We start from the raw sequence: 25,390 nt of genomic DNA, 5'->3' as shown, positions 1-25,390 counted from the left end.
GTGTACACGGGCCATTTTTTGCAGTACAGCGGTCCCACCCCTTGCTCTCTATCCCTCCTCTCTTTTTCTCTCTCTTTCTTCCCTCTCTTTTGCTCTCTCTCCCCTCTCTTTTGCTCTCTCTCTCTCTCTCTCTCTCTCTCCCCTCTCTTTTTCTCTCTCTCTGACCCTCTCTTTTTCTCTCTCTCTGCCCCTCTCTTTTGCTCTCTCTCTCCCCCCTCTCTTTTGCTCTCTCTCCCCCTCTCTTTTGCTCTCTCTCTCCCCCCTCTCTTTTGCTCTCTCTCTCCCCCCTCTCTTTTGCTCTATCTCTCCCTCTTTTGCTCTCTCTCTTCCCCCCTCTCGTTTACTCTCTCTCCTCTTGTTTGCTCTCTCTCTCCTCTCGTTTGCTCTCTCTCTCCTCTCGTTTGCTCTCTCTCTCTCCTCTCATTTGCTTTCTCTCTCCTCTCGTTTGCTCTCTCTCTCCTCTCTTTTGCTGTCTCTCTCTCTCTCTTGTGCACTCTCTCCCTCTCTTTTGTGCTCTCTCCCCCCTCTCTCTTGTGCTCTCTCCCCCTCTCTCTTGTGCTCTCTCTTCTCTCTCTTTTGTGCTCTCTCCTCCCGCTCTTTTGTGCTCTCTCCTCCCTCTCTTTTGTGCTCTCTCCCCATCTCTTTTGTGCTCTCTCCCCTCTCTTTTGTGCTCTCTCCCCCTCTCTTTTGTGCTCTCTTCCCCTCTCGTTTGTGCTCTCCCCCCTTCTCTTTTGTGCTATCTCCCCCCTCTCTTTTGTGCTCTCTCCCCCCTCTCTTTTGTGCTCTCTCCCCCCTCTCTTTTGTGCTCTCTCCCCCCTCTCTTTTGTGCTCTCTCCCCCCTCTTTTTTGTGCTCTCTCCCCCCTCTCTTTTGTGCTCTCTCCCCCTCTCTTTTGTGCTCTCTCCCCCTCTCTTTTGTGCTCTCTCCCCCTCTCTTTTTTGCTCTCTCCCCCTCTCTTTTTTGCTCTCTCCCCCTCTCTTTTGTGCTCTCTCCCCCTCTCTTTTGTGCTCTCTCCCCCCTCTCTTTTGTGCTCTCTCCCCCTCTCTTTTGTGCTCTCTCCCCCCTCTCTTTTGTGCTCTCTCCCCCTCTCTTTTGTGCTCTCCCCCTCTCTTTTGTGCTCTCTCTCCCTCTCTTTTGTGCTCTCTCCCCCTCTTTTTTGGTCTCTCCCCCCTCTCTTTTGTGCTCTTCCCCCTTCTCTTTTGTGCTCTATTCCCCCTCTCTTTTGTGCTCTCTCCCCCCTCTCTTTTGTGCTCTCTTCCCCCTCTCTTTTGTGCTCTCTCCCCCTCTCTTTTGCTGTCTCTCTCCCTCTCTGTATCCCCCCTCTTCTGCTGCTCTTTCCATCTCTATCACTCCTTTTTAGAGCTCTCAGTCTCACTCACTGACTGCAGTCGGCATCTGGCCCCGCCCGGCCCCGCCCGCGGCACACCCGGCCCCGTCCACGTCACACCCGGTCCCGTCCACACCACGCCCGGCCCGCCCACACCGCATCCGGCCATGCCCACACTGCACCCGGCGGGCCACGTCCACTCCACCACACTCGACGCCAGATCATGATGCCAGGAGGAGGTCAGTTGGAAGGCCAGGTATGTTTGTCCTCGCACACAGTTTCTACTGCACATGACAGCTTCTGACAAACACACTTAGCCTTTTATTATATAGGATAGTTACATTGGAGCTATCTTAGGGTTTATTTTTATTTCACAGGCAAGTTTGTATTTATTTTAACTAGGTAGAATAGTTACTAAATAGTTATTAACTATTTATTAACTACCTAGCTAAAATAAATACAAATTTACCTGTAAAATAAAACCTAACCTGAGTTACACTAACACCTAACCTTACGCAACAATTAAATAAATTAAATACAATTACCTAAATTACAAAAAAAAACTAAATTACACAAAATAAACAAATAAATTATAAGATATTTAAACTAATTACACCTAATCTAATAGCCCTATCAAAATAAAAAGCCCCCCCAAAATAAAAAAAAAACCCTAACCTAAACTAAACTACCAATAGCCCTTAAAAGGGCCTTTTGCGGGGCATTGCCCCAAAGAAATCAGCTCTTTTACCAGTAAAAAAAATTACAAACAACCCCCCAAATAAAATCCTAACTAAAAAAACTAAGCTCCCCATTGCCCTAAAAAGGGCATTTGGATGGGCATTGCCCTTAAAAGGGCATTTAGCTCTATTGCTGCCCAAACCCTAACCTAAAAATAAAACCCACCCAATAAAACCTTAAAAAAACCTAACACTAACCCCTGAAGATCCACTTACAGTTTTGAACATCCATCCTCAACAAAGCCGGGAGAAGTCCTCAACAAAGCGGCAAGAGGTCCTCAATGAAGCCGGAGAAGTCTTCATACAAGCCAGCAGAAGTGGTCCTCCAGACGGGCAGAAGTTTTCATCCAGATGGCATCTTCTATCTTCATCCATCAGGCACAGAGCGGGTCCATCTTCAAGACATCCGCCGCGGAGCATCCTCTTCTTTTGACGTCTTCTTCCCCAATGAATGTTCCTTTAAATGACATCATCCAAGATGGCGTCCCTAGAAGTCCGATTGGCTGATAGAATTCTATCAGCCAATCGGAATTAAAGGTGAAAAAATCCTAATTGGCTGATGCAGTCATCCAATAGGATTGAGCTTCAATCCTATTGTCTGATCCAATCAGCCAATAGGATTGAGCTTGCATTCTATTGGCTGATTGGAACAGCCAATAGAATGCAAGCTCAATCCTTTTAGCTGATTTCTATCAGCCAATCGGAATTCAAGGGATGCCATCTTGGATGACGTCATTTAAAGGAACATTCATTCGGGAAGAAAACGTTGAAAGAAGAGGATGCTCTGCTCCAGATGTCTTGAAGATGGAACTGCTCCGCGCCTGATGGATGAAGATAGAAGATGCCGTCTGGATGAAGACTTCTGCCGGCTTCGTTGAGGACTTCTTGCCGCTTCATTGAGGACTTCTCCTGGCTTCATTGAGGATGGATGTTGGCTCTTCAAAACTTGAAGTGGATCTTCAGGGGTTAGTGTTAGTTTTTTTTAAGGGTTTATTGGGTGGGTTTTATTTTTAGGTTAGTTTTTGGGCAGCAATAGAGCTAAATGCACTTTTAAGGGTGATGCCCATTCAAATGCCCTTTTAGTTAGATTCTATTTGGGGGGTTGGTTGTGTGGGTGGTGGGTTTTACTGTTGGGGGGGTTGTTTGTATTTTTTTTTTACAGGTAAATGAGCTGATTTCTTTGTGACAATGCCCCGCAAAAGACCCTTTTAAGGGCTATTGGTAGTTTAGTTTAGTCTAGGGTCTTTTTATTTTATTTTTTGGGGGGGGGGGCTTTTTTATTTTGATAGGGCTATTAGATTAGGTGTAATTAGTTTAAATATCTTATAATTTATTTTTTTATTTTATGTAATTTAGTGTTTTCTTTTTTGTAATTTAGGTAATTGTATTTAATTTATGTAATTTATTTAATTGTTGTGTAAGGTTAGGTGTTAGTGTAACTCAGGTTAGGTTTTATTTTACAGGTAAATGTGTATTTATTTTAGCTAGGTAGCTAGCAAATAGTTAATAACTATTTAATAACTATTCTACCTAGTTAAAATAAATACAAACTTACCTGTAAAATAAAAATAAACCCTAAGCTAGATACAATGTAACTAATAGTTATATTGTAGCTAGCTTACGGTTTATTTTATAGTTAAGTATTTAGTTTTAAATAGGAATTATTTAGGTAATGATAGTCATTTTTATTTAGATTTATTTTAATTATATTTAAATTAGGAGGTGTTAGGGTTAGACTTAGGTTTAGGGGTTAATAAATTTAGTATGTTGGGGGTGGCAGATTAGGGGTTAATAAGTGTAGGTAGGTTGCGGCGACATTGGGGGTGGGAGATTAGGGGTTAATAATTATAATGTAGGTGTCGGCGATGTTGGTGGCAGCAGATTAGGTGTTAATAAGTATAATGTAGGTGTCGGCGATGTCCGGAGCGGCAGATTACGGGTTAATAGATATAATGTAGGTGTCGGCGATGTTGGTGGCAGCATATTAGGGGTTAATAAGTGTAGGTAGGTTGCGGCGACATTGGGAGTGGGAGATTAGGGGTGTTTAGACTTGGGGTTCATGTTAGGGTTTTATGTGTAAATTTAGTTTCACCATATGAATCAATGGGGCTGCGTTACGGAGCTTTACGCTGCTTTATTGCAGGTGTTAGGCTTTTTTTCAGTCAGCTCTCCCCATTGATGTCTATAGGGAAATCATGCACGAGCACATAAAACCAGCTCACCGCTGACTTAAGCAGCGCTGGTATTGGAGTGCGGAATGGAGCACAATTTTGCTCTATGCTCACTTCTTGCCTGTTAATGCCGGGTTTAGGAAAACCTGTAATACCAGCGCTGTAGTTAAGTGAGCGGTGACAATAACGTGCAAGTTAGCACCCCACCCCTCATAACGCAAAACTCATAATCTAGCCGTAAATTACCTTTGACCATAATACCTACATTAACCCCTTGAGTGATACACATGTAGTTTTCCTTTAAATTGTAGGCTTCTTTGCCTCTATTGAATGCTTCTGTAAAAAATAAAGAAGCAACTTGACGTAGTCAACTGTTCAAGTTTTTTCTATAACATGACTTTGATTAAGGAAAGAAAAGTTTTATTGAATTGGCTGAAACACAAACACTAACCTGCAGACTTCACACAATTATATTTTTTCCATGTGGGTTTCACCACAAAGCCAAAAGGATTTGGAATGATTATTTCAAGCTGTGCTAGTTTTCTTTTCAAATCTGCCAACTATACTTCATTTTCTGGGCAAACTTATAAAATCTCAGACTATCCTGGCATCCTGCATATTATTCTTTTGATTTCTTCCATTTTAGGTATTTTTTTGCATCTAATTTTCGTCTTGTAGCCCGCAGTGAGCATTGTATAATAAATGATGCATCGCTTATACCACACCAGTGCTACAATCTGGAGTTGGTGATTCTTTAAAGCATAGATTTTCCCAGTGCTGTTTGAAATTGTTTAAATTATTTTGGCATTTATGAATAACTACTGTACTGAGCTCTAGGAAAGAAATCCGTCTTTCTCACTGTTAATGAAAGTTTGCAGACATTTTAATTGCCCTAATTACAGCATTTCCTACTTTAAAACAAAGCTTCAAAGATTGCATCTTTAAAATAGTAAATAAATAATATTTCCCTCTAATAACTACTGCAAAATATTTATATTACAATAATGGGATACTCTAATCATTTTTCCCCTCATTCATATAAAAGAGCCGCTTTTAAATATGTTTTTTTTTCTTTGTGCATGAAAAATTTAATTACATCTTAAAGGGACACTGAACACAAATTTTTTCTTTCATGATTCAGATAGAGCATGCAATTTTAAGCAACTTTCTAATTTACTTCTATTATCTATTTTAATTCGTTCTCTTGCTATCTTTATTTGAAAAAGAAGGCATCTCAGCTAAGGAGCCATCAAATGTTTGCTTCAGTACCATGGACAGCACTTGTTTATTGGTGCTGTCCAATCAGCAAGGACAACCATGGTTGTTCACCAAAAATGGGCCGGCTTCTATACTTACATTCTTGCTTTTCAAATAAACATACCAAGAGAATGAAAAAAATTTGATAATAGGAGTAAATTAGAAAGTTGCTTAAAACTGCATGCTCTATGTGAATCACGAAAGAAAAATTTTGAGTTCAGTGTCCCTTTAAGCATAGCAAGGACTGTACTATGCTTAAAGGGACAGTCTACACCAGCATTTTTATTGTTTAAAAAGATAGATAATCCCTTTATTACCCATTCCCTAGTTTTGCTTAACGAACACTGTTATATTAATGTACTTTTTACATCTGTGATTTCCTTGTATCTAAGCCTGTGCAGACTTCCCCCTTATTTCAGTTCTTTTGACTGACATGCATTTTTTTTTTTTTTTTAAATATTCTTTTTATTGAAGACATAGTAAAAACAGTAAGGTTACATGCATATTATCACGAAGCCACATAAACACAAGAATATATAGGAATGTAAAATTATACATAGTCTAGGTCTGTAGAAATGGGTATAATACACAGACTTGCCAGGAGAAGATATTTAAGATTTTTAAGGTAAGTCCATCGTAAGCAATAGATATGGCATACATTTCAAAATATGAAAGCAGCTGGTCTTCATGTGTCTTCCTTAATTTTTTTTTTTTTTTATAACACAACAAAACCAGTGAACAAAAAAATATCGGCAGAAAGGGCGCCAATTGCATGCTTAGGTAACATAATGAGGCATACAGGCATGGTGCAATATATAAAACGTGGTGACTCAAAATAGTAGAACAGTTAGCATGCCGATCATTAGTTACAATGAATGCGCCTCTCTTTCATTAAAATAATATGATATACTGTGTAGATGTAGTATAATAATTAGGGTGCAGCAGCGCAACAGAACTGTTAGGCAAGAAATATCAACAGGAAGGGCACCAGTGATATGCTTTAAAATGTAGTGGGTTAAGATAGGATGTCGATTAGTATTTCAATCAATAGTTGCAAGAAGTGCGTCACTGGTTTACTAAATAATGATATAATATGTAGATATAGTTTAGTATTTAGGGTGCGGCATTAACAAGATAAACCGCGTGGTAAGTTCCCCCAAGTTGGGAGACATATTATGGGGGGGGGGGGGAAGGTGGGAGTCTGAATACCATGAGTAGATATGTATCAAGCTAGTGTCTTATTTAGGTATTGAAGGGTAATTCGTTATACTGAGGATACTGAGAAAGGCCAGTTTTGTTAATAAGCAGTTACATGCTACTAAGCTCCTAGATGTAGATAGGGTCCTGTACCAAGCTAATGTAAAGGGAAAGAGGATCCTGCTGCCTCGGCCGCTGGCAGCCCGACCTCCCTAAAGTAATATCCGATGTGCAAGTCTACAGGCGTAACATAGGAGTAGGGTGAGTAATTAAGCTAGAAATAGGTGGCAATAAAAGGCTTATCTCAATGTAGGGAATATTAAAAGCTAGCAACAATATGGCGTTATATCGACAATATTCCACAGACACATAGACCAGCTAGCGTCTATGTCATACCTCAGCAACTGGCCCATCGATCTATATCAAACCATGATCAGGAACAGTGCCCAGTATCCTAAAGAGTTCAGGACCTAACTACGAACTAATATGTATTAGGCAATGGTATATATGAAAGGTAACTATTACAGTATAGTCAAGGTAAAAACAGATATACCTAACTATAGGAATTGTAGTTTTTTTTGGGAGGACTGGTGAAGGCTGTATATAGTATTTAGCAATGAACAACATAGAGCCATATAAATAAAAGAAGTGGAAACAGATTATTGGAAGAATCATGTCAGTTCTAGGTGCAGACTTTAGACAGAAGCTCTAACAAAGAGAACCCCTAAGTAAAATAAGGGCATATATAAAACAGGAACACTCATGTAACTAATATGCATTAAGCAATGGTATATATGAAAGGTAACTAATACAGTAAAGGATAGGGATATATAATACCACAGCTTGTTTGCACCTTTGAAAAACCTTATCAGAAGTAACGCTGTTTATATTAGAAAACTAACAAACACTTGCGGCATTGCTTCAGTCATAGTCATAAAATCCTGTTTGCGCAATATACAGCATATGGAGCCCAAGTTAGAGTTGCAATAGTAGACTGTGTTCTCAGTTACCGTACAATGGTAGTCGCAACTAGGGCAGGCACTTCACAATATAGTGACTCTGCAAGTCTATCCAATGCCTGAGCGTGTAAGCTGCGAGATATAAAGGAGGTCTGCGCTATCTCTATGGGATGCGTGTTCCGACCAGCAAGTCCAGTCTAACTGTGCGATCAGGAAGATGAGCTCTGCTCCGCTGCAAACACATCGTGACTTGCTCCCAGTGAAACGGGGCAAAAGAAAAGTCTTCCAAGTATGGCCGCTGGTTGTAGTGATTATGCGACCTGTAGCTGCAGATAAGTTCGAAAGTGAGGCTCTGTTGATTTTAAACGTAGTTGTCTTACCGGTCGGTCCCGGTTCAGTGAAAATGTCAGGATAGCCATCCTCTGCCACCTCCGTTAATGTGCCCATCTCATATCTAGGCCGGCACTGTAGGTGTATTTGGGTAATTCCCCGCATTGCAGGGTTTCAGGAAGGCGACACGGGGTCCCGGGGGTCAGCGCAATAGTGCTATTACCCTGATCCACGGTAACGTTGTCTTCAGTCAGGCTAAGGGCATTGTGCGCCAGATTATGAGCTCCAACACAGTTCTCTATTAACACTGTCTCCAATCTGGTAAAATGATCATTCAGGAGCTGCGCCACAGCCAACCCCCAGCTACTCAGGGCCTCCATACCAGCCGTATGTTTTAATAAGGCTCCCGAAACCAGAAATATCCATTTAAACTTTCTCAGGGGCTATGATATTAGTTGTGATCCAAGGATTCCTATATAGTGTAAAAAAAATAATATTCCAAGGGTAAATAATCAAGGTATAAATCTTGTTAGAGCCAGGAGCTCCACTCCTGTGCGTCTGCTTCCCTTGGTAGTTGGCTCCGCCCCTCCGACTGACATGCATTTTAGTCAATCTGTGCTGACTCCTAGGTAACTCCCACGGGAGTGAGCACGATGTTATCTATATGGCTCACATGATTTAGCGCTGTCTACATATAAAAAAAGAAATTAGCATGAGTCTACCTAGGTTTAGCGTTCAACAAAGAATACAAAGCAAATTTGATGATTAAAGTAAATTGGAAAGTTGTTTAAAATTGTATGCCCTATGAAAGTTTAATTTTGACTAGACTGTCCCTTTAAAAGCTGTCTAAAGCAGAAATTACACTGGCATAAGGGAAATTGTTTTTAAAAATAATATTTAAAACAAATAAAAGAGGAGGAATAGTATACCTCATTTGTATAACCATCAGACCCTATAGAAAGCACTGGTAGTTCAGGTTTTCTGTGAAAAGGTATAGAGGCCTATCTATCAAGACGTCAACTTTCTTGCATTCGACGGCACCAATACGCTTGCCTAACATTGCATAACATTGCGGCCGCGGACCTGAATACGATCTCTATATTTATTAAAAAAGTTGTCAAAAAGCCGTGCACCAAGTACGGGCGATGAGCAGCAGCTTGTTGTTAACTAACAGTCATTGATCTCGCTGCTATTTGGATTTTTACCAACTTTATTTACACCCTGTCACTAAACACAGCCACTATACTTAAATGTTTAACCCCTATCCCGCTGCACCCAGACCCTACCCAACAAAATAAAAGTATTAACCCTCATTCCGCCGCTTTCAGACCCCACTGCAACTAAATAAATGTATTAACTCCTAAACCCCTGGCCTCCCACATCACTACCACTTCCTAAACCTATTAACCCCTAAACTAAATTAAGCTATTAACCCCTTAACCTAACAACCCGCTAACTTTACATTAAAATTACAACATCCCTATCTTGTAATAAATTTAAACTTACCTGTAGAATTAAATTAAACTATATTAAACTATTAATTAACCTACCCTAACTATTACACTAAAATTACATTAAACTATATTAAACTATTAATTATCCTACCCTAACTATTATACTAAAATTACAATAAACTACCAATTAAATTAACTATATTACATATTTAAAAACCTAACCCTACTCAAATTATTTAAATCTGCAATTAAAAATTACTAAATTACAAAAAAAATAAACGCTAAGTTACAAAAAATAACAAACACTAAGTTACAAAAAATAAAAAACACTAAGTTACAAAAAATAAAAAACCACAGTAAAAATAAAAAAGAATTACACCTAATCTAATATATCAAAATAAAAAAGTGCCCCAAAATAAAAAAAACCTAGCCTACAATAAACTACCATTGGCCCTTAAAAGGGCCATTTGCGGGGCATTGCCCCAAAGAAATCAGCTCTTTTACCTGTAAAAAAAAATACAAACACCCCTCCAACAGTAAAACCTACCACCCATACAACCAACCCCCCAAATTAAAACCTATCTAAAAAACCTAAGCTCCCCATTGCCCTGAAAAGGGCATTTATATGGGCATTGACCTTAAAAGGGCATTTAGCTCTTTTACTGCCCAGACCCTACTCTAAAAATAAAACCCACCCAAAAAACCCTTAAACGAACCTAACACTAACCCCCGACGATCCACTTACAGTTTTTGAAGTTCCGCTTGAAGGATCCATCCAGCCAGCAATAAGCCTTCATCCGGACGGCCTCTTCCATCTTCATCCAGGCGATGAAGTCTTCATTCATGTGGCCTTTCTATCTTCATCCATCCGGCGTGGAGCGGGTCCATCCCGAAGACATCCGGCGCGGAGCGGGTCCATCCTGAAGACATCCGACGAGGAGATCCTCTTCAATACGGTCTCTGCCATAAACTGGATCTTGAATGCAAGTGACGTCATCCAAGATGGCGTCCCTTGAATTACTATTGGCTGAAAGGTTCCAATCAGCCAATAGGATTAGAGCCGCTAAAATCCTATTGGCTGTTCCAATCAGCCAATAAGATTTGAGCAGCTCTCATCCTACTGGCTGTTCCAATTAGCCAATAGCATTGAGCAGCTCAAATCCTATTGGCTGATTGTAACTTAGGGTTTTTTATTTTTTGTAACAGTGTTTATTATTTTGTAATTTAGTAATTTTTAATTGTAGATTTAAATAATTTGAGTAGGGTTAGGTTTTTAAATATGTAATATAGTTAATTTAATTGGTAGCTTAATGTAATTTTAGTATAATAGTTAGGGTAGGTTAATTAATAGTTTAATATAGTTTAATTTAATTCTACAGGTAAGTTTACATTTATTATGAGATAGGGATATTGTAATTTTAATGTAAAGGTAGTGGGTTGTTAGGTTAAGGGGTTAATAGCTTAAAAATTTAGTTTATGGTGATGTGGGGGGCTGGCGGTTTAGGGGTTAATAGTTTTTTTTAAGTGGTAGCAATGTGGGAGGCCAGGGGTTTAGGGGTTAATAAATTTATTTAGTTGCGGTGGGGTCCGGGAGCAGCGGGATAGGGGTTAATAACATTATGTTGGTGGCAGCGATGTTGGGGTGGCAGATTAGGGGTGTTTAGACTCGGGGCTTATATTAGGGTGTTAGGTGTAAATGTAACTGGTTTTCTTCCATAGAAATCAATGGGATATCTGGCAGCATCGAACATAAGCTTTCACTGCTTTCAGACTCCCACTGAATCCTATGGCATCCGTGGCCTCCAGGGTGGCGGATTGAAAACCAGGTACGCTGGGCCGGAATAGCCGCGAGCGTACCGGTTAACTATTTGATAACTGCTGTTTCCAGCGAGCCTGAAGGCTCACGTGGAAACAGGGGCATGATGCTCCATTCGGAGCTTGATAATTCGGTCTCATAATGGCAAATTCTTCTGTGATGATTGGAAAAAAGCCGGCTGCACTGTTCACACTTCAGGTGGAGTGATTCTAAAAAGTCAAACAAATATAGAGGGGTGCCTCATGTGCATATCAATCAGTCATGTTCAATATGGAGATTAGTGCATACATCAGGGTACTCACATTTGGCAAAAGCACCCTAGTGTGCTGGTAGACACAAGCTGATCATTTATAGTTAATCAGCTCACCCATTTCAGACAACAGGAACAATCCAAGGGTCTTTCAAAGGTAAGATTGGTATCATGCTGTGTTTTAAATTATTTTACACTTCTAGTTATAAAAACATCTTTGATAAAATGTTATAAAAACAATGCAGTATGGGACAGTGGGCTTACAGCACTTGCAATGCAATGCATTTCTTGGCTCTTAACCTCAGCCGTTTCATCATCTGAGGTTATTTGCAGAGAAACGCGTTGCATTGCAAGGGGAGCTTGCTGTAAGCCCCCTTTCACTGCATTGTTTTAATAACATTTTATTAAAGATGTTTTTATAATGAGCGAGTAGTGTGATATAATTTAATACACAGCATTATACCGATCTAACCTTTGGAAGACCCTTGGATTGTTACGGTTGTCTGGAGTGGGTGAGCTGATTCACCATAAACCATCAGCCTGTGATTATAGATTAGACATGCTCATTTATTTTTGGAGGAATGATCTGAATAAGTATTTTTTTTATTTTCGTTCTCTTGAGTTTTTATTTTCAAAATGAATAATAAATGTCACAATCAATAAATCATTGATAAAAATGAGTTGAGTCCACGTCCTCTTCTAAGCAAGAATGAGGGGATTTGAAAGCCAAGACTATTACTCAGTTATCCACTTACATGCAAAAGACTTGGCTCACTTTGTTGCACTACCTGTACAGAACATCTGACTGCACAGTATGCTACAGAATCTTGGGCCCTATGTGATTCATGTCCACAGTAAAAATCAACCTGTTACATTTGATTAGATGTAGGGCATGCATTGTCATTGTTACAGTTTTCTGTTTATTGGTTTATGTTTTTCGAAGTAACCATTTTCTTTGTGTCCCAGTTTGCTGTTAATTACCTCATTGTTTACTATAATCTTCAAGCCTCGCCACGGGATGGGGCTTCATCCATTCTGTGGTACTTGCCCCTAGTACGATGCCCAATTATGATAATCGCCTCCTTCAGAGGAACTGCCGCCCCCTGTCCAACTTTACTAAAATACAAAGACTCTAACTAATCAGAATTTCAATATAATCCCCTGTTGCCTTGACCTTGGCGCCCCCCCCCTTCTCACGGCCTGGTAATTATGGTATACACACTTGACCTAACCCCCCCCTCCCGGTACTCCCACCTGGGCAATTAATTAAACTTACCTGATTATCACAAGAAACGGGCCCTTGGTCTAAAAGACCTTATATGACTGCCTAAAGGAGTATTCCCTTAATTATTGTACAACTATACCCCCAAACCCCCCCCACCACTACATATCTCGGTCCCTGGGGCCACTCTATTGCCTGGATCCTCTACAAGAGGATTTACAGGTTCAGTAATACTCCCCGTCGTTGCTCCATTTCCAGGGTTACTAACCTCAAAGTCACCTTCTAGAACTTTTAATTCCTGTTCTTGGTTTCTCTTTTCTCTTTTTCCTGTTTAACACTTTGTCTTTTTATTTTTCAATCTTGCAGAATTATTGTTGAATTTTGTGTACTACTCAACTTGCTTATATAAAGTATTGTGTTTGCTTAGAGTGTTAGGCAATAGTTAAATTTTTTTTTTTTTTTTTTTTTTTCCTCTTCCCCTTCAACCCCCCTAAAAACCCCACCTTCCCCTGACTCCCTTCCAACCCTATACCCTCCCTTCTCTATCAGCAAGATGTGTGGACGAGCCAGCAAATTCCACACCCATAGCCTCATCTTTACCACAATTAACGCTAAGGGGCTTAATAGTCCGGGTAAGCGTTCTATCGCCTTTAGAGATCTCCAAAATTTACACAGCCATGTTTTGTTCTTGCAGGAAACGCACTTCCAGAGAGGCAAGGAACCTAAATGGTATAATAGACAATATCCCACTGCCTTTCTGGCATCCGGCACGACAAAGAGAAATGGGGTAGGCATACTGCTACATCACACCATCCCTTTTAAACCTACACACATAGAAAGGGACCCGGAGGGGCGCTTTCTGATACTGACAGGTACCCTCTTTGAACACCCGATCACTCTTGTATCGGTGTATGCGCCAAACACGAATCAGCATTTATTTTTTAAGCGATTGTCAAAGTCCCTATTGGACAAGGCAAAAGGCCCTATCTTTATGTCAGGAGACATCAATGTTCCTTTGGAACCACTACTTGATACTTCTAATGGCAGTACAAGCATAGGTGGCAAAACACTTAAATCAATTAGAAAAACACTTACGGACTTACATCTCCATGATACGTGGCGGGTGATGAACCCTACATCAAAAGACTTTACCTACTACTCCCACCCTTTTGCCAAATACTCGCGCCTAGATTATATATTTACAGACTCAATGGGTCTAGACATGATAGGTAGCTGCAAAATAGGACACATCACTTGGTCAGACCATGCTCCGGTCACGTGTGAGGTACTCTGGCCAGACATCCCATCCACATCATTCATCTGGAAATTAGACGACACTCTCCTAGAAAACCCTATAGTTAAGGCAGAACTACACAAATCACTAGCTGAATACTTCTTACATAATCCCCCTGATCTCACATCAGCAAACACTACATGGGACGCTCATAAGTGCGTAATGCGCGGTGAATTCCTAAAACACGCTGCTAGACTGCGCAAACAGTACAGAGCCAAACACATAGCCCTTCTGGAGGAGATATCAGAACTAGAATCCCGACATAAACAAAACACTACACATGACGAGACGATACAGAGACTTAATAGCGTCAGGGCAGACCTTAAACAGCTACTTACCGGAGCTTATCAGAATAAGATGCTATCCATTAAGCAACATTACCATGAAAATAGCAACAAGCCAGGGAAGCTCCTGGCCCGCTCTATAAGACGGCAACAACTCCGCTCCCACATCCACAGTATAACGAGTAGAGATGGTACCAAACTAAAAAGCAGCAGGCAGATAGCGGGTGCATTTCACACCTACTATACAGCCCTATATAACATTAATAAAAATTATGACACCTTAGCTCAAGTGTTAGAGAGGGAGAGGCAAATAGATGACTACCTAGCCCCTTTAAACTTACCTTGTTTATCTAACGAGGACTCAGGCAGACTTGATCTTCCTATAACTTTAGAAGAACTTTCACAAGCTATCAAAGATCTCCCCAATGGAAAGAGTCCGGGCCCAGACGGGCTCACCATTAAATACTATAAAACCTTCCTCAGTATACTCGCCCCAAATCTGATCCAACTCTTTAATGGCTTGATTGAATCTCCTCAACTGTCCCGTTCAATGCTAGAGGCACACATCACTGTAATACCTAAACCTGGCAAGTCCCTTTCTTCACCAGAACACTTCAGACCGATATCGCTGTTAAATGCTGATGTAAAGATACTGGCCAAAGTACTTTCCCAGCGCCTCAACAAATATCTCCCAGCCCTTGTCTCCACTGACCAGGTGGGATTTGTCCCAGGAAGGGAGGCAAGGGATAACACCTGTAAAATCTTGCAATTGACTCAATACGCCCGTAATGAGGGGATACCCATGGTGCTTTTCTCGACCGACGCGGAGAAGGCCTTCGACAGGGTCGACTGGCTTTTTCTGCGTCGGGTCCTGAAGGTCATGAACTTCGGGAGCGTTTTTACGAACCTGGTGTTCTCTTTATACTCGGAACCAAATGCGAAAGTCAGAGTTAACGGCACACTCTCTGATACTTTCTTTATATCAAATGGGACGAGACAGGGGTGCCCCCTTTCCCCATTGCTATTCGCCCTCTCTATAGAGGCGCTGGCCCAAAAAATTCGAAACAACCATAGAGTCTCAGGCATAAAATTAGGGGGGTCCGAGTACAAGCAAGCCTTGTACGCGGACAACATTTTATACACACTGACCAACATAGACACCTCTATCCCAGCACTTCTGGGGGAACTAAAGACATACGGCTCCCTGTCAAACTTCCATCTCAATATCACGAAATCGGAAGTCCTAAACATTACTGCCCCAGATGACCACCTGCAGACATTATGCGAGGCTTTTTCAATACCTTGTGCGCAAAAAAGCCTACGATACTTAGGGGTTTCTCTTACTAAAGACCCTCGTGACCTATTTAAGCTAAACTATGTCACACTGAAAGAAGAAATAGTTAAAGATCTTTCCTCCTGGAGGAACAAGCCTTTATCATGGTTGGGCAAAATTGGGATTATTAAAATGAACATCCTCCCCCGCATTTTATACATCCTACAGACACTCCCAATCCCCATTCCAAAGGACTACCTTCAACAGCTCCAAAAGCTACTAGAGCAATTTATCTGGAACAACATCAAACCACGCATAGCCAGAAAAACTCTTTACATGTCAAGAGACAAGGGGGGTTTGGGTTTCCCGGAGTTAGCAACATACAGACGAGCTATTTTTCTTCAAAGGATTGTAGAATGGGCACACAACTCCCCTCACAAAGCATGGGTACGTCTTGATGGGCAAATACTCAATCTCAACAATGTAGGCACACTGGCATTTATGTCCCCATTGCACCGACCAAAAATTATAGGCAGGTTTGGCTGCATTGCAGAAACACTCAGGGTGTGGGATGGTGCAATTAATACTTGTACACATATATCCCCGGGGCAATCCCCCCTTTTACCTATAATTGAAAACCCGGAACTCCCATATTCGTGCTTAGGCACTCAGTTGAGCAAACCTTACCCTTTGAGAGAAGGCACCCTATGCTCCGCAGTAGTGAATGGTAAACTACTACCCCTGCACGAAATGGTAGAGAAATTTGGAAACCTGTTCCAATCATGGATGAGATATAACCAACTACAACATTACCTTACACACCACAAGAGCAGAGCACATTTCATGCGAGAACTCACGCCCTTTGAGAGTTTGTGCATGACTCACAACCCACCCAGGCATCTAATATCACTGATATATAGGCCCCTTTACCACCCCTCCCGACGCAACCCTCCCCTCCTACACCTCGGCCTGGAACAGTGAGCTAGGCATAGATATAGACGATGACACCTGGCTCAGATCTTTTTCCCTCACTAAACGTTCTTCTATATCTGCCAACGTGCAGGAAATTCACATAAAATTGACAAGTAGATGGTATCTGACACCTACTAGACTGCATAGGTGCTTCCGTGCAGTCAGCCCTGTGTGCTGGAGGGGATGTGGCGAGCTTGGCACGCTCTTGCACATCTGGTGGACTTGCCCAAAAATATTAGACTTCTGGCGAGCTGTCATCAGTACCATATCAGACAAGTTGCAACTAGCAATCCCACACACTCCAGAAGCTATCCTTCTTTTTCATTTGCCCAAGGTCAAAGCTGCGCACACCCAGGCACTACTGCTCTTAATGCTCACGGGAGCCAAAAAACTGATACCAAGGAGGTGGAAATCGGGAATAGTACCGACAGTTGAGGAGTGGGTACACACGGTAGAAGAGTTGCTTGCACTAGAAAGGTTTCATTACTACAAAACTAACAAGCTAGGTACACATGAGATGATGCTGGCAGTCTGCAGAGGTCTAGAAATTTAACAAACTGAGACTAACCTGAAGGGACAACCACAGTTCCCCTAGCCCTTCCCCCCTTACCCTATGAGTGATCCCTTCCCCCCCCCCCCCCCCCCCAATTTTTTTTTTTTTTTTTTTTATATTGCTTGGTTTTGTTTTGCTTTGCTTGTTGACACACAACATTACAATATTCATTTCCTATCTTGTTTGGGAGAGAGAGGAGTAAAGAAAGAAAAATTCAAAAATACCACAAGCTCAAAGTTTATCAAGACGTACAGCGAAGTCCCAAAGATGGGAGTTTGTATAGATTGGAGTAGCATACACTGTTTTATGTGAACTATACACTTTTCTCAATGTCTGCTATGTAAAGATTATTTAAAGTTTATCACTGTATGTATGGAACTTAATTTTATTTTGATTCAATAAAGCTTGTTTGAAAATAAAAAAATAAAAATAAAAAAAAAATGAGTTGAGTCATCCATTTATTCTTTAAAAGAATGATCAAATATAAAAAAATGGCATCCTTTCTAGAAAAGTTACCCTAGGTAGGCTCAGGAGCCAAAGTTTGCCAATAATATTTTTAACAATGTTCTACATTGTACAAACACTCCTTCCCCCGAAAAATGTTCAACATTGTTAAAAGCATTCTTGCTAAACTGCTGACATATAGTGCTCCAGGCAAATAAAAGCTCATGTGCCAACCTAGCTATGCACGTCAACAAAGGATACCAAGAAAACAAAGAAAAATTAATAAAATAAATACATATAAATGCTTTTTATTTAAAATTGTACACTGCATCTAAATCATTAAAGAAACATTTTGAGTTTCATGACCCTTTTACTAGAGCTTATTAGCACATCAAATATATAACAGAGACTTTTTATTAATTAATACTTCCAGTGGTTTGAAACACTTTTAAAATAAAGCCAAAAATCTCCTCATCTTCCATGTTATAGCTCTGTACAGCTCTTCTGATTGATTCAATGGGGGGGGCATAAAGTAATAAAATGATTTGGTGTTGAAAAATATTTCTGTTTATGTGTAATCTAGGTAGTCCCTTCCCAAATAATCACCACATCTCCTGAACTAGGGCTCCCTCATTTAAGAAAAGTGTGAAGAGCTAAGATAAAAAGTCTGCTAATCAAACACGTAACCTAGGAATTTTGCTGCAACACTATGTACAAGTATTATGATGATTTTAAACAGGAATGCTAGTCAGGTACTATAAAAGCTAAAATTAAATATTTAAATAAAATGCAAAGGTACAGGCTTCAAGTAAAAGTAAAAAAGTATTCAATTTTTATGTGTATGTTATGTCAATATGTACTGTATATATCATCAGGTTATTCTTTGTTTTGGTTAGAAATATTTACACACATATATACTGTATATATATATAGTAGTGAAGATTAGATTAGCCATGTTAGTCCAGTAGATAAGATGCTCAAAAAACAAAGTATTGCAGTATGCAGTGATACCTTTTTTATTGGACTAACATGATATTTCAAAGACAAGCTTTCAAGAGTTTTCCTCCCTTCCTCAGGTCTGAAGCAATACTGATCAATCTGATATAGATACACATCACATACATCAAATGGAAGGGAGGGAGGGGGTGAGAGGGTGTCATAAAAAGCAGAGGATGTGTCTGAAGGAGAAAATAGCTGAGAATATCCAGAAAGAGTAAATAAACAGAGGAGAGTAAATAGGCAAGATGAGAGGAAAAAACAAAAGGAAAAAGAAACCAATATAGGACAATAAAATGAGAGATTATAGAAAGTTTTAGTAGTGTGTGAGAAAGCCAGAGTCTACATTAAGTCCTTCATTTCTGGTGTTGAATTGTGTGATCATTTTCATCTCAAACGTCTTTTGTTCATGAGAGTCTTTGAAATTCCCTTTTTAAGAACTTTAATCCGGAGGTTTAGGATGGAGTGGCCAGTCTGGGTGAAGTGATGACCAACAGAGGTACAATATTCATTTTCCTTGTGGTTTTTTATTGAGTGTCTGTGTAGATTTATTCTGAGATGCAGCTTTAGGCCACTACTACTACTATGACGTATTAGAAGAGAAACACAAATTAACAGTGACATATTTTCTTACACGTTGTAAGAAAATGTATCTAATCCTTAATGGACTTCGAATTAAGAACCCACTTTCTACTACCCACAACTCACCATATGCTGAGAATCTCTGCAGACAGACTAGTGAGAAACTACGCAAAACAACCTAATTCATCAACTATATGACAGAAAACAAAAATTACTCTGTCATAAGCAGTCCTTATTTCAAGATCTTCAACAGGTTACATCCGAAACCATAGTAATGGAAATAAAAATGGATTACTTCTACAGGAAACAACAACATAATCTCATCAGGAAAAAGAATAAGAAACTGGCTGGCCTCACACAGCACAAAGAAAGCCCTAATGAAAGATCAACTGATTGATCCATTGAAAACCAGCTTACTCCAATGACCCAAACCAAACTGAGCCTGCTAACTATCCATAACAATTAACGGACAATACTGGGACTGTGAACCTCTCTAATCATCACCTTTCAATATCTGGAAAATCAGTCTTATTCAAGGGGCTAACATTCTGTCCTAACACAAATCTGGATCACATCCAGTTATATTCAGACTTGGAAGAATTTTTCAGAAGATTGAGACTTAAGGAATTCTTTTATGCCATAAAAACACCACTCTTAACCAGGATAATAATTGTAGGAAAAAGAAAAAAAGATGTTACACCGACAGCAGGACGTAACATCAAATTGGACAGTTACATTGAAAGTTTTTGCCTGAGAGTGGCATCCCTAGTCATCACACAAGAGAAAAAAATTGCTTACATCCTCTCACATATGGAAAGAAATGCCTTGGAAAACTTGATGAATAATAACATCATCATCAAGCCGGCGGACATCGGTGGATCAGTAGTTATCATGAAAACCCAGGACTACACTACAGAAGGTTACAGACAGTTGTCTGATGTAAAATACTACAAAAAACTGGACAAGGACCCCACCAAGGAATATTCAGCTAAACTCACAAAACTTATCAAAACATTTCCTAAACACATACAGCAAGAATGAGAAAATCTGGTAGCTTCCAATCCTCAGATGGGTACCTTCTACATGCTGCCCAAAATCCACAAGCCAGGAAACCCAGGAAGCCCCATTATAACAGGTATGGGAACACTCACTGAACAAATATCTGGCCTAATTGAAAACATTCTTAAGCCACTTGTTATTAAGACTGATAGCTTTATACAGGACACTACAGACTTCCTTAAAGGGACAGTACACTGTAAAATTGTTTTTATATGAATGTATTTTCAATGACTTGCTATACCAGCTGTAGAGTATAAAATGTATGAGAAATTGCATTTTTCGATTTATTTGTGTATATGAAGTAGCTGGTTTTGTGCTTTTAAGCCACAGCCTATTACAATGGGTTGAGCTTCAGGTAATATCATATCTCATTATGTTATCACTTTGTGTACACACACTTGCTTCCTTATCTTATATTTGTCTAGAAAACCAAAACTCAATACTTAGAGAGAACAATGGAAAATTATAATTTTATTACTTAACTATCCTACCCCCCACTGAGTGTAATCTCTTCTGCTGGCTGTGTTTACTTAGGCTATTCAATAGAAATACTCCAGTATAGAAACTGTCAGTATAGGTTGGGATACCGCAGTCTAAATCAGTTATTTCAAATGCCAAAATAGGGGTAAAGAAGCTACTTGTAAACAATTTAAAACACTCCTGCAGGTAAAATGAATCATTGGGGACAATTTAAAGGGGAGAACATTTTTGGGTAAACTGTCCCTTTAATACACTTAACCAGATAAATGAACTACCTGGAAACACTATACTAGTTACTATGGATGTGGAATCCTTATACAGCAACATCCCACATAAGGATGGTATTGAGGCCAGCAGTAAATTTATTTCATCCCACCAACCAACACACAAATATGAGAGTGCAACTATTGCCCAGCTTATAGAATTCATACTCACACACAACTATTTCAGTTTTAACAACAATTACTACCTACAAATGACAGGGACAGCGATGGGCACAAAAATCTCACCCCAATATGCTAATCTTTTCATGGCTGACCTAGAATACAGATTCTTATGTACTCAGCCCCACAAAACTTATACATATTATCGTTACATCAATGATATTTTCATAATATGGACAGAAGGAGAAGAAAAGTTTTTAGATTTCTACAAATTATTTAATTAATTTCACCCGTCAATAAACCTTAAAATGGACTTTTCAAATCATAGTGTGAATTTCTTGGATTGCACAATAACTGTTTAAAATGTATTAACAATAAAATATCACAAAATATGATATAAAAACAAGATATATATAAAATAGGTTCAAATTGAAATAGAAAGTCACAACACTAAGCTTAAACAATCAGACCTAGATTTGGAGTTTGGCGTTAGCCGTGAAAACCAGCGTTAGAGGCTCCTAACGCTGGTTTTAGGCTACCGCCGGTATTTGGAGTCACTCAAAATAGGGTCTAACGCTCACTTTTCATCCGCGACTTTTCCATACCGCAGATCCCCTTACGTCAATTGCGTATCCTATCTTTTCAATGGGATCTTTCTAACTCCGGTATTTAGAGTCGTTTCTGAAGTGAGCGTTAGACATCTAACGACAAAACTCCAGCCGCAGGAAAAAAGTCAGTAGTTAAGAGCTTTCTGGGCTAACGCCGGTTTATAAAGCTCTTAACTACTGTGCTCTAAAGTACACTAACACCCATAAACTACCTATGCACCCCTAAACCGAGGTCCCCCCACATCGCCGACACTCGAATAATTTTTTTAACCCTTAATCTGCCGACCGCCACCTACGTTATCCTTATGTACCCCTAATCTGCTGCCCCTAACACCGCCGACCCCTATATTATATTTATTAACCCCTAATCTGCCCCCCTCAACGTCGCCTCCACCTGCCTACACTTATTAACCCCTAATCTGCCGACCGGACCTGAGCGCTACTATAACAAAGTTATTAACCCCTTATCCGCCTCATTAACCCTATAATAAATAGTATTAACCCCTAATCTGCCCTCCCTAACATCGCCGACACCTAACTTCAATTATTAACCCCTAATCTGCCGACCGGAGCTCACCGCTATTCTAATAAATTGATTAACCCCTAAAGCTAAGTCTAACCCTAACACTAACACCCCCCTAAGTTAAATATAATTTAAATCTAACGAAATAAATTAACTCTTATTAAATAAATTATTCCTATTTAAAGCTAAATACTTACCTGTAAAATAAATCCTAATATAGCTACAATATAAATTATAATTATATTATAGCTATTTTAGGATTAATATTTATTTTACAGGTAACTTTGTATTTATTTTAACCAGGTACAATAGCTATTAAATAGTTAAGAACTATTTAATAGCTAAAATAGTTAAAATAATTACAAATTTACCTGTAAAAGAAATCCTAACCTAAGTTACAATTAAACCTAACACTACACTATTAATAAATTAATTAAATAAACTACCTACAATTACCTACAATTAACCTAACACTACACTATCAATAAATTAATTAAATACAATTCCTACAAATAAATACAATTAAATAAACTTGCTAAAGTACAAAAAATAAAAATGAACTAAGTTACAAAAAATAAAAAAATATTTACAAACATAAGAAAAATATTACAACAATTTTAAACTAATTACACCTACTCTAAGCCCCCTAATAAAATAACAAAGCCCCCCAAAATAAAAAAATGCCCTACCCTATTCTAAATAACTAAAGTTCAAAGCTCTTTTACCTTACCAGCCCTGAAAAGGGCCCTTTGCGGGGCATGCCCCAAGAAGTTCAGCTCTTTTGCCTGTAAAAAAAAACATACAATACCCAAGCCCCCCAACATTACAACCCACCACCCACATACCCCTAATCTAACCCAAACCCCCCTTAAATAAACCTAACACTAAGCCCCTGAAGATCTTCCTACCTTGTCTTCACCTCACCGGGTTCAACGATCTGTCCAGAAGAGCTCCTCCGATGTCCTGATCCAAGCCCAAGCAGGGGGCTGAAGAGGTCTATGATCCGGCTGAAGTCTTCATCCAAGCGGGAGCTGAAGAGGTCCATGATCCGGATGAAGTCTTCATCCAAGCGGGAGCTGAAGAGGTCCATGATCCGGATGAAGTCTTCTATCAACGGCATCTTCAATCTTCTTTCTTCCGGATCCATCTTGCAGACCTCCGACGCGGAACATCCTGCTGGCCCGACGGACTAACGACGAATGACGGTTCCTTTAAGGGACGTCATCCAAGATGGCGTCCCTCGAATTCCGATTGGCTGATAGGATTCTATCACCCAATCGGAATTAAGGTAGGAATATTCTGATTGGCTGATGGAATCAGCCAATCAGAATCAAGTTCAATCCGATTGGCTGATCCAATCAGCCAATCAGATTGAGCTCGCATTCTATTGGCTGATCGGAACAGCCAATAGATTGCGAGCTCAATCTGATTGGCTGATTGAATCAGCCAATCGGATTGAACTTGAATCTGATTGGCTGATTCCATCAGCCAATCAGAATTTTCCTACCTTAATTCCGATTGACTGATAGAATCCTATCAGCTAATCGGAATTCGAGGGACGCCATCTTGGATGACGTCTCTTAAAGGAACCGTCATTCGTCGTTAGTCCGTCGGGCCAGCAGGATGTTCCGCGTTGGAGATCTGCAAGATGGATCCGGAAGAAAGAAGATTGAAGATGCCGTTGATAGAAGACTTCATCTGGATCATGGACCTCTTCAGCTCCTGCTTGGATGAAGACTTCATCCGGATCATGGACCTCTTCAGCTCCCGCTTGGATGAAGACTTCAGCCGGATCATGGACCTCTTCAGCCCCCCGCTTGGGCTTAGATCAGGACATCGGAGGAGCTCTTCAGGACGGATCGGTGAACCTGGCAGGGTGAAGATAAGGTAGGAAGATCTTCAGGGGCTTAGTGTTAGGTTTATTTAAGGGGGGTTTGGGTTAGATTAGGGGTATGTGGGTGGTGGGTTGTAATGTTGGGGGGGGGATTGTATGTTTTTTTTTACAGGCAAAAGAGCTGAATTCTTTGGGGCATGCCCCGCAAAGGGCCCTTTTCAGGGCTGGTAAGGTAAAAGAGCTTTGAACTTTAGTAATTTAGAATAGGGTAGGGCATTTTTTTTATTTTGGGGGGCTTTGTTATTTTATTAGGGGGCTTAGAGTAGGTGTAATTAGTTTAAAATTGTTGTAATATTTTTCTTATGTTTGTAAATATTTTTTTATTTTTTGTAACTTAGTTCTTTTTTATTTTTTGTACTTTAGCAAGTTTATTTAATTGTATTTATTTGTAGGAATTGTATTTAATTAATTTATTGATAGTGTAGTGTTAGGTTAATTGTAGGAAATTGTAGGTAGTTTATTTAATTAATTTATTGATAGTATAGTGTTAGGTTTAATTGTAACTTAGGTTAGGATTTATTTTACAGGTAAATTTGTAATTATTTTAACTATTTTAGCTATTAAATAGTTCTTAACTATTTAATAGCTATTGTACCTGGTTAAAATAAATACAAAGTTACCTGTAAAATAAATATTAATCCTAAAATAGCTATAATATAATTATAATTTATATTGTAGCTATATTAGGATTTATTTTACAGGTAAGTATTTAGCTTTAAATAGGAATAATTTATTTAATAAGAGTTAATTAATTTCGTTAGATTAAAATTATATTTTGGCGCACAAGGTAAACGACTTGTATATATGTACATCTTGGTGAATATCAATAAAAATTTGAAAAATTAAAAAAAAGAGAAAAAGGAAAAAAGAGGAAGGGAAAAGGAGAAAAAAAAAAAAAAAAAAAAAATTATATTTAATTTAGGGGGGTGTTAGGGTTAGACATAGCTTTAGGGGTTAATCCATTTATTAGAATAGCGATGAGCTCCGGTCGGCAGATTAGGGGTCAATAATTGAAGTTAGGTGTCGGCGATGTTAGGGAGGGCAGATTAGGGGTTAATACTATTTATTATAGGGTTAGTGAGGCGGATTAGGGGTTAATAACTTTATTATACTAGCGCTCAGGTCCGCTCGGCAGATTAGGGGTTAATAAGTGTAGGCAGGTGGAGGCGACGTTGTGGGGGGCAGATTAGGGGTTAATAAATATAATATAGGGGTCGGCGGTGTTACGGGCAGCAGATTAGGGGTACATAGGGATAATGTAAGTAGCGGCGGTTTACGGAGCGGCAGATTAGGGGTTAATAATAATATGCAGGGGTCAGCGATAGC

Source organism: Bombina bombina, chromosome 11 (genome assembly GCF_027579735.1).
Source record: "Bombina bombina isolate aBomBom1 chromosome 11, aBomBom1.pri, whole genome shotgun sequence".
Taxonomy (NCBI): Eukaryota; Metazoa; Chordata; class Amphibia; order Anura; family Bombinatoridae; genus Bombina; species Bombina bombina.
This window is presented reverse-complemented; position numbering follows the sequence as displayed.